Source organism: Heptranchias perlo, chromosome 35, assembly GCF_035084215.1.
Source record: "Heptranchias perlo isolate sHepPer1 chromosome 35, sHepPer1.hap1, whole genome shotgun sequence".
Classification (NCBI taxonomy): Eukaryota; Metazoa; Chordata; class Chondrichthyes; order Hexanchiformes; family Hexanchidae; genus Heptranchias; species Heptranchias perlo.
In genome coordinates this window covers 12,810,764-12,823,190 of record NC_090359.1, presented here as the reverse complement: position 1 = coordinate 12,823,190, position 12,427 = coordinate 12,810,764, and the positions used below count along the sequence as shown (strand labels likewise).

At 42.1% G+C, this 12,427-nt stretch overlaps 1 protein-coding gene and 7 non-coding genes across 8 annotated transcripts in view; 5 read left to right on the top strand and 3 right to left on the bottom strand.

Moving 5' to 3' along the window:
- The window catches only part of LOC137302074 (zona pellucida sperm-binding protein 3-like), a 243,342-nt gene that overhangs the window by 62,176 nt on the left and 168,739 nt on the right, over window positions 1-12,427 (top strand). The window lies entirely within an intron of this gene.
- trnad-guc (transfer RNA aspartic acid (anticodon GUC)) lies at window positions 1,104-1,175 on the top strand. The gene has a single exon. It is a non-coding gene; the product is annotated as a tRNA-Asp (tRNA).
- Window positions 2,213-2,284, bottom strand: trnad-guc (transfer RNA aspartic acid (anticodon GUC)). The gene has a single exon. It is a non-coding gene; the product is annotated as a tRNA-Asp (tRNA).
- trnad-guc (transfer RNA aspartic acid (anticodon GUC)) lies at window positions 5,384-5,455 on the top strand. Its single transcript has one exon. It is a non-coding gene; the product is annotated as a tRNA-Asp (tRNA).
- trnad-guc (transfer RNA aspartic acid (anticodon GUC)) lies at window positions 6,493-6,564 on the bottom strand. The gene has a single exon. It is a non-coding gene; the product is annotated as a tRNA-Asp (tRNA).
- Window positions 9,664-9,735, top strand: trnad-guc (transfer RNA aspartic acid (anticodon GUC)). Its single transcript has one exon. It is a non-coding gene; the product is annotated as a tRNA-Asp (tRNA).
- On the bottom strand, window positions 10,773-10,844 carry trnad-guc (transfer RNA aspartic acid (anticodon GUC)). Its single transcript has one exon. It is a non-coding gene; the product is annotated as a tRNA-Asp (tRNA).
- trnad-guc (transfer RNA aspartic acid (anticodon GUC)) lies at window positions 11,806-11,877 on the top strand. The gene has a single exon. It is a non-coding gene; the product is annotated as a tRNA-Asp (tRNA).

Sequence of the window (12,427 nt, the reverse complement as noted above, 5' to 3'; positions counted from 1 at the left end):
ACTGTATATTCCGCATCGAATATTAGAGATAAATGAGAGAAAAAGCTTTAAAAGGCGGCAAATGTTTCATCTCCCCGTCGGGGAATTGAACCCCGGTCTCCCGCGTGACAGGCGGGGATACTCACCACTATACTAAGGAGAAACTACTGCATTGACTGTGCACTCATCCCAGATGGTGTTAGACATGCTTCACGTATCAGTGCATTTCTTTTAACTATTTATTTGATGACAGTTTGTTTCATTTTCCACGGGCCACTCTTGAAAGAACCATTTACATTTCCATCTCTTTGTTAGACAACGACAACTGACTCTGTCTTTCTTTCGTTCTTTCTCTCTTATCGTGGTGAGTTGCCCCACCTTAGTCCGGGGTTTAATACCCCGACTGGGAGGTAGCAGTTTTCAGACGCTAACTTTTAATTTTATGTCTTCGCCGAGCTTCTTCCTAAACAAAAACTACAGAGCAAAAAAACAGGTGATTGTCACTTTCAGAATATTATTGTACGGAGACTATTTGAGGACTGGATGCAGAGCAATTGTGATTTTTGCTGACTGGTGATTAAGGTGACAGATTCGAAATTCATTCATTTCCCCCGCGCAGGTTCAAATCTGACAGACTTCAGATCCCGTCATTCATCAACCTGTTTCATCTCTGCGTTTCAAAATTCAGCAAGTTTCTTCTAGAATTAATAATTCTTAAGTGAATTAAAATTCCACAGCATTGAGTACCTCGAGTTTTATGCTCATTTTAATTGATCTGCAAGATTTCACGAAATCTCCGACAGAAATGGAACAAAAATCAGCCAAATTATCCATATTCTGACTCTCAGTATTTCTGAGTCAATCCATGTGTATGTGTGTCTGTGTCTGTCTGTCTGTCTGTGCATGTGCCTCATATTTTCTATATTTTCCTGAGAAGATCTGTCTCACTCTCTCCCGCGTTACCCACATCATGATCCAACATGAGATGGAAAAGTGGTCGGTAATTCTTCTTTCAACAGTGGTCCGTGGAAAGTTAAACAAACTGTCATCAAATGAACAGTTCAAACAGATTCACTGAAACGTGAAGCATCTGTGGTGAATATACGGCAAATGTCTGCACGAATTCCTCGTTAGTATAGTGGTGAGTATCCCCGCCTGTCACGCGGGAGACCGGGGTTCAATTCCCCGACGAGGAGGTTATTGCTGCTTTCGAAGCTTCACTTTAATTTATCTGCAATATTGGATGTTGAAAATACAATGAAAAACTGACTCGGCCTTTCCCACTTCCACAAATTGATTTCACAGCGATTTTAAAAATCTGCTCTCTGCCTCACGCTTCAGCTCGATGTGAGAACCACAATGATGGGCAAGAAATGAAACGCAGAATCGCGCTGTCACCAGCCCGAAACAGAGAGAGACAGGTCTCGGAACAGGCGCAGACATGAAAGATCTCACATACAGCAATGAAAAGGATGCATGTTTCAGTGAATCTATTTTAACGACTTCTTTGATGACAATTTGATTAACTTTCCACATGCCACTGTTGAAAGAAGACTTACTTTCTATCTCTTTGTTAGTCAAGGTTCAGAGAAAAATTATTTGGGGAGCAGGTTAAAAGTGACAGATAGAAAGAAAGAGAGGGACACTCAGAAACGCATATAACAAGTGAGACAGACATAGTCATATTCACACATACACAAACACACACATTCCGAGCTACATAAACACTCGCACACAGACATATACACGTGTACACCAATAACCTGAAAGTAACACAGGACTACTTGACAAACAGTGGAAGCAGCATGCTGTGGACAGAGCTAAACGATCCCACAAACAACGGATCAGATCAAAGCTCTGCAGTCCTGCCACACCCATTTGTGAATGATGGTGGATAATTCAACAACTAATGGGAAGAGGCTCTATGAACATCCCCATCCTCAATGATGGTAAAGCCCAGCGTGTGAGTGCAAAGTTTTAGAAACCGTCTTCAGCCAGAAGTGCCGAGTGGATGATCCATCTCGGCCTCCTCCCGAAATCCCCAACATCACAGAAACCAGTCGAACATCGAGGTGAAGAGTGAAGCTGAGAGCAGATTTTAAAACCGCTGGAATATCAGTGAAATTAAATCGGGGAAAGTGGGAAACTCCGAGTCAGTTTTACACTGTATATTCCGCATCGAATATTAGAGATAAATGAGAGAAAAAGCTTTAAAAGGCGGCAAATGTTTAATCTCCCCGTCGGGGAATTGAACCCCGGTCTCCCGCGTGACAGGCGGGGATACTCACCACTATACTAACGAGGAACTGCTGCATTGACTGTGCACTCATCCCAGATGGTGTTAGACATGCTTCACGTATCAGTGCATTTCTTTTAACTATTTATTTGATGACAGTTTGTTTCATTTTCCGCGGGCCACTCTTGAAAGAACCATTTCCATTTCCATCTCTTTGTTAGACAACGACAACTGACTCTGTCTTTCTTTCGTTCTTTCTCTCTTATCGTGGTGAGTTGCCCCACCTTAGTCCGGGGTTTAATACCCCGACTGGGAGGTAGCAGTTTTCAGACGCTAACTTTTAATTTTATGTCTTCGCCGAGCTTCTTCCTAAACAAAAACTACAGAGCAAAAAAACAGGTGATTGTCACTTTCAGAATATTATTGTACGGAGACTATTTGAGGACTGGATGCAGAGCAATTGTGATTTTTGCTGACTGGTGATTAAGGTGACAGATTCGAAATTCATTCATTTCCCCCGCGCAGGTTCAAATCTGACAGACTTCAGATCCCGTCATTCATCAACCTGTTTCATCTCTGCGTTTCAAAATTCAACAAGTTTCTTGTAGAATTAATAATTCTTAAGTGAATTAAAATTCCACAGCATTGAGTACCTCGAGTTTTATGCTCATTTTAATTGATCTGCAAGATTTCACGAAATCAACGACAGAAATGGAACAAAAATCAGCCAAATTATCCATATTCTGACTCTCAGTATTTCTGAGTCAATCCATGTGTATGTGTGTCTGTGTCTGTCTGTCTGTCTGTGTATGTGCCTCATATTTTCTATATTTTCCTGAGAAGATCTGTCTCACTCTCTCCCGCGTTACCCACATCATGATCCAACATGAGATGGAAAAGTGGTCGGTAATTCTTCTTTCAACAGTGGTCCGTGGAAAGTTAAACAAACTGTCATCAAATGAACAGTTCAAACAGATTCACTGAAACGTGAAGCATCTGTGGTGAATATACGGCAAATGTCTGCACGCATTCCTCGTTAGTATAGTGGTGAGTATCCCCGCCTGTCACGCGGGAGACCGGGGTTCAATTCCCCGACGAGCAGGTTATTGCTGCTTTCGAAGCTTCACTTTAATTTATCTGCAATATTGGATGTTGAAAATACAATGAAAAACTGACTCGGCCTTTCCCACTTCCACAAATTGATTTCACAGCGATTTTAAAAATCTGCTTTCTGCCTCACGCTTCAGCTCGATGTGAGAACCACAATGATGGGCAAGAAATGAAACGCAGAATCGCGCTGTCACCAGCCCGAAACAGAGAGAGACAGGTCTCGGAACAGGCGCAGACATGAAAGATCTCACATACAGCAATGAAAAGGATGCATGTTTCAGTGAATCTATTTTAACGACTTCTTTGATGACAATTTGATTAACTTTCCACATGCCACTGTTGAAAGAAGACTTACTTTCTATCTCTTTGTTAGTCAAGGTCCAGAGAAAAATTATTTGGGGAGCAGGTTAAAAGTGACAGATAGAAAGAAAGCGAGGGACACTCAGAAACGCATATAACAAGTGAGACAGACATAGTCATATTCACACATACACAAACACACACATTCCGAGCTACATAAACACTCGCACACAGACATATACACACACCAATAACCTGAAAGTAACACAGGACTACTTGACAAACAGTGGAAGCAGCATGCTGTGGACAGAGCTAAACGATCCCACAAACAACGGATCAGATCAAAGCTCTGCAGTCCTGCCACACCCATTTGTGAATGATGGTGGATAATTAAACAACTAATGGGAAGAGGCTCTATGAACATCCCCATCCTCAATGATGGTAAAGCCCAGCGTGTGAGTGCAAAGTTTTAGAAACCGTCTTCAGCCAGAAGTGCCGAGTGGATGATCCATCTCGGCCTCCTCCCGAAATCCCCAACATCACAGAAACCAGTCGAACATCGAGGTGAAGAGTGAAGCTGAGAGCAGATTTTAAAACCGCTGGAATATCAGTGAAATTAAATCGGGGAAAGTGGGAAACTCCGAGTCAGTTTTACACTGTATATTCCGCATCGAATATTAGAGATAAATGAGAGAAAAAGCTTTAAAAGGCGGCAAATGTTTCATCTCCCCGTCGGGGAATTGAACCCCGGTCTCCCGCGTGACAGGCGGGGATACTCACCACTATACTAAGGAGAAACTACTGCATTGACTGTGCACTCATCCCAGATGGTGTTAGACATGCTTCACGTATCAGTGCATTTCTTTTAACTATTTATTTGATGACAGTTTGTTTCATTTTCCACGGGCCACTCTTGAAAGAACCATTTACATTTCCATCTCTTTGTTAGACAACGACAACTGACTCTGTCTTTCTTTCGTTCTTTCTCTCTTATCGTGGTGAGTTGCCCCACCTTAGTCCGGGGTTTAATACCCCGACTGGGAGGTAGCAGTTTTCAGACGCTAACTTTTAATTTTATGTCTTCGCCGAGCTTCTTCCTAAACAAAAACTACAGAGCAAAAAAACAGGTGATTGTCACTTTCAGAATATTATTGTACGGAGACTATTTGAGGACTGGATGCAGAGCAATTGTGATTTTTGCTGACTGGTGATTAAGGTGACAGATTCGAAATTCATTCATTTCCCCCGCGCAGGTTCAAATCTGACAGACTTCAGATCCCGTCATTCATCAACCTGTTTCATCTCTGCGTTTCAAAATTCAGCAAGTTTCTTCTAGAATTAATAATTCTTAAGTGAATTAAAATTCCACAGCATTGAGTACCTCGAGTTTTATGCTCATTTTAATTGATCTGCAAGATTTCACGAAATCTCCGACAGAAATGGAACAAAAATCAGCCAAATTATCCATATTCTGACTCTCAGTATTTCTGAGTCAATCCATGTGTATGTGTGTCTGTGTCTGTCTGTCTGTCTGTGCATGTGCCTCATATTTTCTATATTTTCCTGAGAAGATCTGTCTCACTCTCTCCCGCGTTACCCACATCATGATCCAACATGAGATGGAAAAGTGGTCGGTAATTCTTCTTTCAACAGTGGTCCGTGGAAAGTTAAACAAACTGTCATCAAATGAACAGTTCAAACAGATTCACTGAAACGTGAAGCATCTGTGGTGAATATACGGCAAATGTCTGCACGAATTCCTCGTTAGTATAGTGGTGAGTATCCCCGCCTGTCACGCGGGAGACCGGGGTTCAATTCCCCGACGAGGAGGTTATTGCTGCTTTCGAAGCTTCACTTTAATTTATCTGCAATATTGGATGTTGAAAATACAATGAAAAACTGACTCGGCCTTTCCCACTTCCACAAATTGATTTCACAGCGATTTTAAAAATCTGCTCTCTGCCTCACGCTTCAGCTCGATGTGAGAACCACAATGATGGGCAAGAAATGAAACGCAGAATCGCGCTGTCACCAGCCCGAAACAGAGAGAGACAGGTCTCGGAACAGGCGCAGACATGAAAGATCTCACATACAGCAATGAAAAGGATGCATGTTTCAGTGAATCTATTTTAACGACTTCTTTGATGACAATTTGATTAACTTTCCACATGCCACTGTTGAAAGAAGACTTACTTTCTATCTCTTTGTTAGTCAAGGTTCAGAGAAAAATTATTTGGGGAGCAGGTTAAAAGTGACAGATAGAAAGAAAGAGAGGGACACTCAGAAACGCATATAACAAGTGAGACAGACATAGTCATATTCACACATACACAAACACACACATTCCGAGCTACATAAACACTCGCACACAGACATATACACGTGTACACCAATAACCTGAAAGTAACACAGGACTACTTGACAAACAGTGGAAGCAGCATGCTGTGGACAGAGCTAAACGATCCCACAAACAACGGATCAGATCAAAGCTCTGCAGTCCTGCCACACCCATTTGTGAATGATGGTGGATAATTCAACAACTAATGGGAAGAGGCTCTATGAACATCCCCATCCTCAATGATGGTAAAGCCCAGCGTGTGAGTGCAAAGTTTTAGAAACCGTCTTCAGCCAGAAGTGCCGAGTGGATGATCCATCTCGGCCTCCTCCCGAAATCCCCAACATCACAGAAACCAGTCGAACATCGAGGTGAAGAGTGAAGCTGAGAGCAGATTTTAAAACCGCTGGAATATCAGTGAAATTAAATCGGGGAAAGTGGGAAACTCCGAGTCAGTTTTACACTGTATATTCCGCATCGAATATTAGAGATAAATGAGAGAAAAAGCTTTAAAAGGCGGCAAATGTTTAATCTCCCCGTCGGGGAATTGAACCCCGGTCTCCCGCGTGACAGGCGGGGATACTCACCACTATACTAACGAGGAACTGCTGCATTGACTGTGCACTCATCCCAGATGGTGTTAGACATGCTTCACGTATCAGTGCATTTCTTTTAACTATTTATTTGATGACAGTTTGTTTCATTTTCCGCGGGCCACTCTTGAAAGAACCATTTCCATTTCCATCTCTTTGTTAGACAACGACAACTGACTCTGTCTTTCTTTCGTTCTTTCTCTCTTATCGTGGTGAGTTGCCCCACCTTAGTCCGGGGTTTAATACCCCGACTGGGAGGTAGCAGTTTTCAGACGCTAACTTTTAATTTTATGTCTTCGCCGAGCTTCTTCCTAAACAAAAACTACAGAGCAAAAAAACAGGTGATTGTCACTTTCAGAATATTATTGTACGGAGACTATTTGAGGACTGGATGCAGAGCAATTGTGATTTTTGCTGACTGGTGATTAAGGTGACAGATTCGAAATTCATTCATTTCCCCCGCGCAGGTTCAAATCTGACAGACTTCAGATCCCGTCATTCATCAACCTGTTTCATCTCTGCGTTTCAAAATTCAACAAGTTTCTTGTAGAATTAATAATTCTTAAGTGAATTAAAATTCCACAGCATTGAGTACCTCGAGTTTTATGCTCATTTTAATTGATCTGCAAGATTTCACGAAATCTACGACAGAAATGGAACAAAAATCAGCCAAATTATCCATATTCTGACTCTCAGTATTTCTGAGTCAATCCATGTGTATGTGTGTCTGTGTCTGTCTGTCTGTCTGTGTATGTGCCTCATATTTTCTATATTTTCCTGAGAAGATCTGTCTCACTCTCTCCCGCGTTACCCACATCATGATCCAACATGAGATGGAAAAGTGGTCGGTAATTCTTCTTTCAACAGTGGTCCGTGGAAAGTTAAACAAACTGTCATCAAATGAACAGTTCAAACAGATTCACTGAAACGTGAAGCATCTGTGGTGAATATACGGCAAATGTCTGCACGCATTCCTCGTTAGTATAGTGGTGAGTATCCCCGCCTGTCACGCGGGAGACCGGGGTTCAATTCCCCGACGAGCAGGTTATTGCTGCTTTCGAAGCTTCACTTTAATTTATCTGCAATATTGGATGTTGAAAATACAATGAAAAACTGACTCGGCCTTTCCCACTTCCACAAATTGATTTCACAGCGATTTTAAAAATCTGCTCTCTGCCTCACGCTTCAGCTCGATGTGAGAACCACAATGATGGGCAAGAAATGAAACGCAGAATCGCGCTGTCACCAGCCCGAAACAGAGAGAGACAGGTCTCGGAACAGGCGCAGACATGAAAGATCTCACATACAGCAATGAAAAGGATGCATGTTTCAGTGAATCTATTTTAACGACTTCTTTGATGACAATTTGATTAACTTTCCACATGCCACTGTTGAAAGAAGACTTACTTTCTATCTCTTTGTTAGTCAAGGTCCAGAGAAAAATTATTTGGGGAGCAGGTTAAAAGTGACAGATAGAAAGAAAGAGAGGGACACTCAGAAACGCATATAACAAGTGAGACAGACATAGTCATATTCACACATACACAAACACACACATTCCGAGCTACATAAACACTCGCACACAGACATATACACACACCAATAACCTGAAAGTAACACAGGACTACTTGACAAACAGTGGAAGCAGCATGCTGTGGACAGAGCTAAACGATCCCACAAACAACGGATCAGATCAAAGCTCTGCAGTCCTGCCACACCCATTTGTGAATGATGGTGGATAATTAAACAACTAATGGGAAGAGGCTCTATGAACATCCCCATCCTCAATGATGGTAAAGCCCAGCGTGTGAGTGCAAAGTTTTAGAAACCGTCTTCAGCCAGAAGTGCCGAGTGGATGATCCATCTCGGCCTCCTCCCGAAATCCCCAACATCACAGAAACCAGTCGAACATCGAGGTGAAGAGTGAAGCTGAGAGCAGATTTTAAAACCGCTGGAATATCAGTGAAATTAAATCGGGGAAAGTGGGAAACTCCGAGTCAGTTTTACACTGTATATTCCGCATCGAATATTAGAGATAAATGAGAGAAAAAGCTTTAAAAGGCGGCAAATGTTTCATCTCCCCGTCGGGGAATTGAACCCCGGTCTCCCGCGTGACAGGCGGGGATACTCACCACTATACTAAGGAGAAACTACTGCATTGACTGTGCACTCATCCCAGATGGTGTTAGACATGCTTCACGTATCAGTGCATTTCTTTTAACTATTTATTTGATGACAGTTTGTTTCATTTTCCACGGGCCACTCTTGAAAGAACCATTTACATTTCCATCTCTTTGTTAGACAACGACAACTGACTCTGTCTTTCTTTCGTTCTTTCTCTCTTATCGTGGTGAGTTGCCCCACCTTAGTCCGGGGTTTAATACCCCGACTGGGAGGTAGCAGTTTTCAGACGCTAACTTTTAATTTTATGTCTTCGCCGAGCTTCTTCCTAAACAAAAACTACAGAGCAAAAAAACAGGTGATTGTCACTTTCAGAATATTATTGTACGGAGACTATTTGAGGACTGGATGCAGAGCAATTGTGATTTTTGCTGACTGGTGATTAAGGTGACAGATTCGAAATTCATTCATTTCCCCCGCGCAGGTTCAAATCTGACAGACTTCAGATCCCGTCATTCATCAACCTGTTTCATCTCTGCGTTTCAAAATTCAGCAAGTTTCTTCTAGAATTAATAATTCTTAAGTGAATTAAAATTCCACAGCATTGAGTACCTCGAGTTTTATGCTCATTTTAATTGATCTGCAAGATTTCACGAAATCTCCGACAGAAATGGAACAAAAATCAGCCAAATTATCCATATTCTGACTCTCAGTATTTCTGAGTCAATCCATGTGTATGTGTGTCTGTGTCTGTCTGTCTGTCTGTGCATGTGCCTCATATTTTCTATATTTTCCTGAGAAGATCTGTCTCACTCTCTCCCGCGTTACCCACATCATGATCCAACATGAGATGGAAAAGTGGTCGGTAATTCTTCTTTCAACAGTGGTCCGTGGAAAGTTAAACAAACTGTCATCAAATGAACAGTTCAAACAGATTCACTGAAACGTGAAGCATCTGTGGTGAATATACGGCAAATGTCTGCACGAATTCCTCGTTAGTATAGTGGTGAGTATCCCCGCCTGTCACGCGGGAGACCGGGGTTCAATTCCCCGACGAGGAGGTTATTGCTGCTTTCGAAGCTTCACTTTAATTTATCTGCAATATTGGATGTTGAAAATACAATGAAAAACTGACTCGGCCTTTCCCACTTCCACAAATTGATTTCACAGCGATTTTAAAAATCTGCTCTCTGCCTCACGCTTCAGCTCGATGTGAGAACCACAATGATGGGCAAGAAATGAAACGCAGAATCGCGCTGTCACCAGCCCGAAACAGAGAGAGACAGGTCTCGGAACAGGCGCAGACATGAAAGATCTCACATACAGCAATGAAAAGGATGCATGTTTCAGTGAATCTATTTTAACGACTTCTTTGATGACAATTTGATTAACTTTCCACATGCCACTGTTGAAAGAAGACTTACTTTCTATCTCTTTGTTAGTCAAGGTTCAGAGAAAAATTATTTGGGGAGCAGGTTAAAAGTGACAGATAGAAAGAAAGAGAGGGACACTCAGAAACGCATATAACAAGTGAGACAGACATAGTCATATTCACACATACACAAACACACACATTCCGAGCTACATAAACACTCGCACACAGACATATACACGTGTACACCAATAACCTGAAAGTAACACAGGACTACTTGACAAACAGTGGAAGCAGCATGCTGTGGACAGAGCTAAACGATCCCACAAACAACGGATCAGATCAAAGCTCTGCAGTCCTGCCACACCCATTTGTGAATGATGGTGGATAATTCAACAACTAATGGGAAGAGGCTCTATGAACATCCCCATCCTCAATGATGGTAAAGCCCAGCGTGTGAGTGCAAAGTTTTAGAAACCGTCTTCAGCCAGAAGTGCCGAGTGGATGATCCATCTCGGCCTCCTCCCGAAATCCCCAACATCACAGAAACCAGTCGAACATCGAGGTGAAGAGTGAAGCTGAGAGCAGATTTTAAAACCGCTGGAATATCAGTGAAATTAAATCGGGGAAAGTGGGAAACTCCGAGTCAGTTTTACACTGTATATTCCGCATCGAATATTAGAGATAAATGAGAGAAAAAGCTTTAAAAGGCGACAAATGTTTAATCTCCCCGTCGGGGAATTGAACCCCGGTCTCCCGCGTGACAGGCGGGGATACTCACCACTATACTAACGAGGAACTGCTGCATTGACTGTGCACTCATCCCAGATGGTGTTAGACATGCTTCACGTATCAGTGCATTTCTTTTAACTATTTATTTGATGACAGTTTGTTTCATTTTCCGCGGGCCACTCTTGAAAGAACCATTTCCATTTCCATCTCTTTGTTAGACAACGACAACTGACTCTGTCTTTCTTTCGTTCTTTCTCTCTTATCGTGGTGAGTTGCCCCACCTTAGTCCGGGGTTTAATACCCCGACTGGGAGGTAGCAGTTTTCAGACGCTAACTTTTAATTTTATGTCTTCGCCGAGCTTCTTCCTAAACAAAAACTACAGAGCAAAAAAACAGGTGATTGTCACTTTCAGAATATTATTGTACGGAGACTATTTGAGGACTGGATGCAGAGCAATTGTGATTTTTGCCGACTGGTGATTAAGGTGACAGATTCGAAATTCATTCATTTCCCCCGCGCAGGTTCAAATCTGACAGACTTCAGATCCCGTCATTCATCAACCTGTTTCATCTCTGCGTTTCAAAATTCAGCAAGTTTCTTCTAGAATTAATAATTCTTAAGTGAATTAAAATTCCACAGCATTGAGTACCTCGAGTTTTATGCTCATTTTAATTGATCTGCAAGATTTCACGAAATCAACGACAGAAATGGAACAAAAATCAGCCAAATTATCCATATTCTGACTCTCAGTATTTCTGAGTCAATCCATGTGTATGTGTGTCTGTGTCTGTCTGTCTGTCTGTGTATGTGCCTCATATTTTCTATATTTTCCTGAGAAGATCTGTCTCACTCTCTCCCGCGTTACCCACATCATGATCCAACATGAGATGGAAAAGTGGTCGGTAATTCTTCTTTCAACAGTGGTCCGTGGAAAGTTAAACAAACTGTCATCAAATGAACAGTTCAAACAGATTCACTGAAACGTGAAGCATCTGTGGTGAATATACGGCAAATGTCGGCACGAATTCCTCGTTAGTATAGTGGTGAGTATCCCCGCCTGTCACGCGGGAGACCGGGGTTCAATTCCCCGACGAGGAGGTTATTGCTGCTTTCGAAGCTTCACTTTAATTTATCTGCAATATTGGATGTTGAAAATACAATGAAAAACTGACTCGGCCTTTCCCACTTCCACAAATTGATTTCACAGCGATTTTAAAAATCTGCTCTCTGCCTCACGCTTCAGCTCGATGTGAGAACCACAATGATGGGCAAGAAATGAAACGCAGAATCGCGCTGTCACCAGCCCGAAACAGAGAGAGACAGGTCTCGGAACAGGCGCAGACATGAAAGATCTCACATACAGCAATGAAAAGGATGCATGTTTCAGTGAATCTATTTTAACGACTTCTTTGATGACAATTTGATTAACTTTCCACATGCCACTGTTGAAAGAAGACTTACTTTCTATCTCTTTGTTAGTCAAGGTTCAGAGAAAAATTATTTGGGGAGCAGGTTAAAAGTGACAGATAGAAAGAAAGAGAGGGACACTCAGAAACGCATATAACAAGTGAGACAGACATAGTCATATTCACACATACACAAACACACACATTCCGAGCTACATAAACACTCGCACACAGACATATAC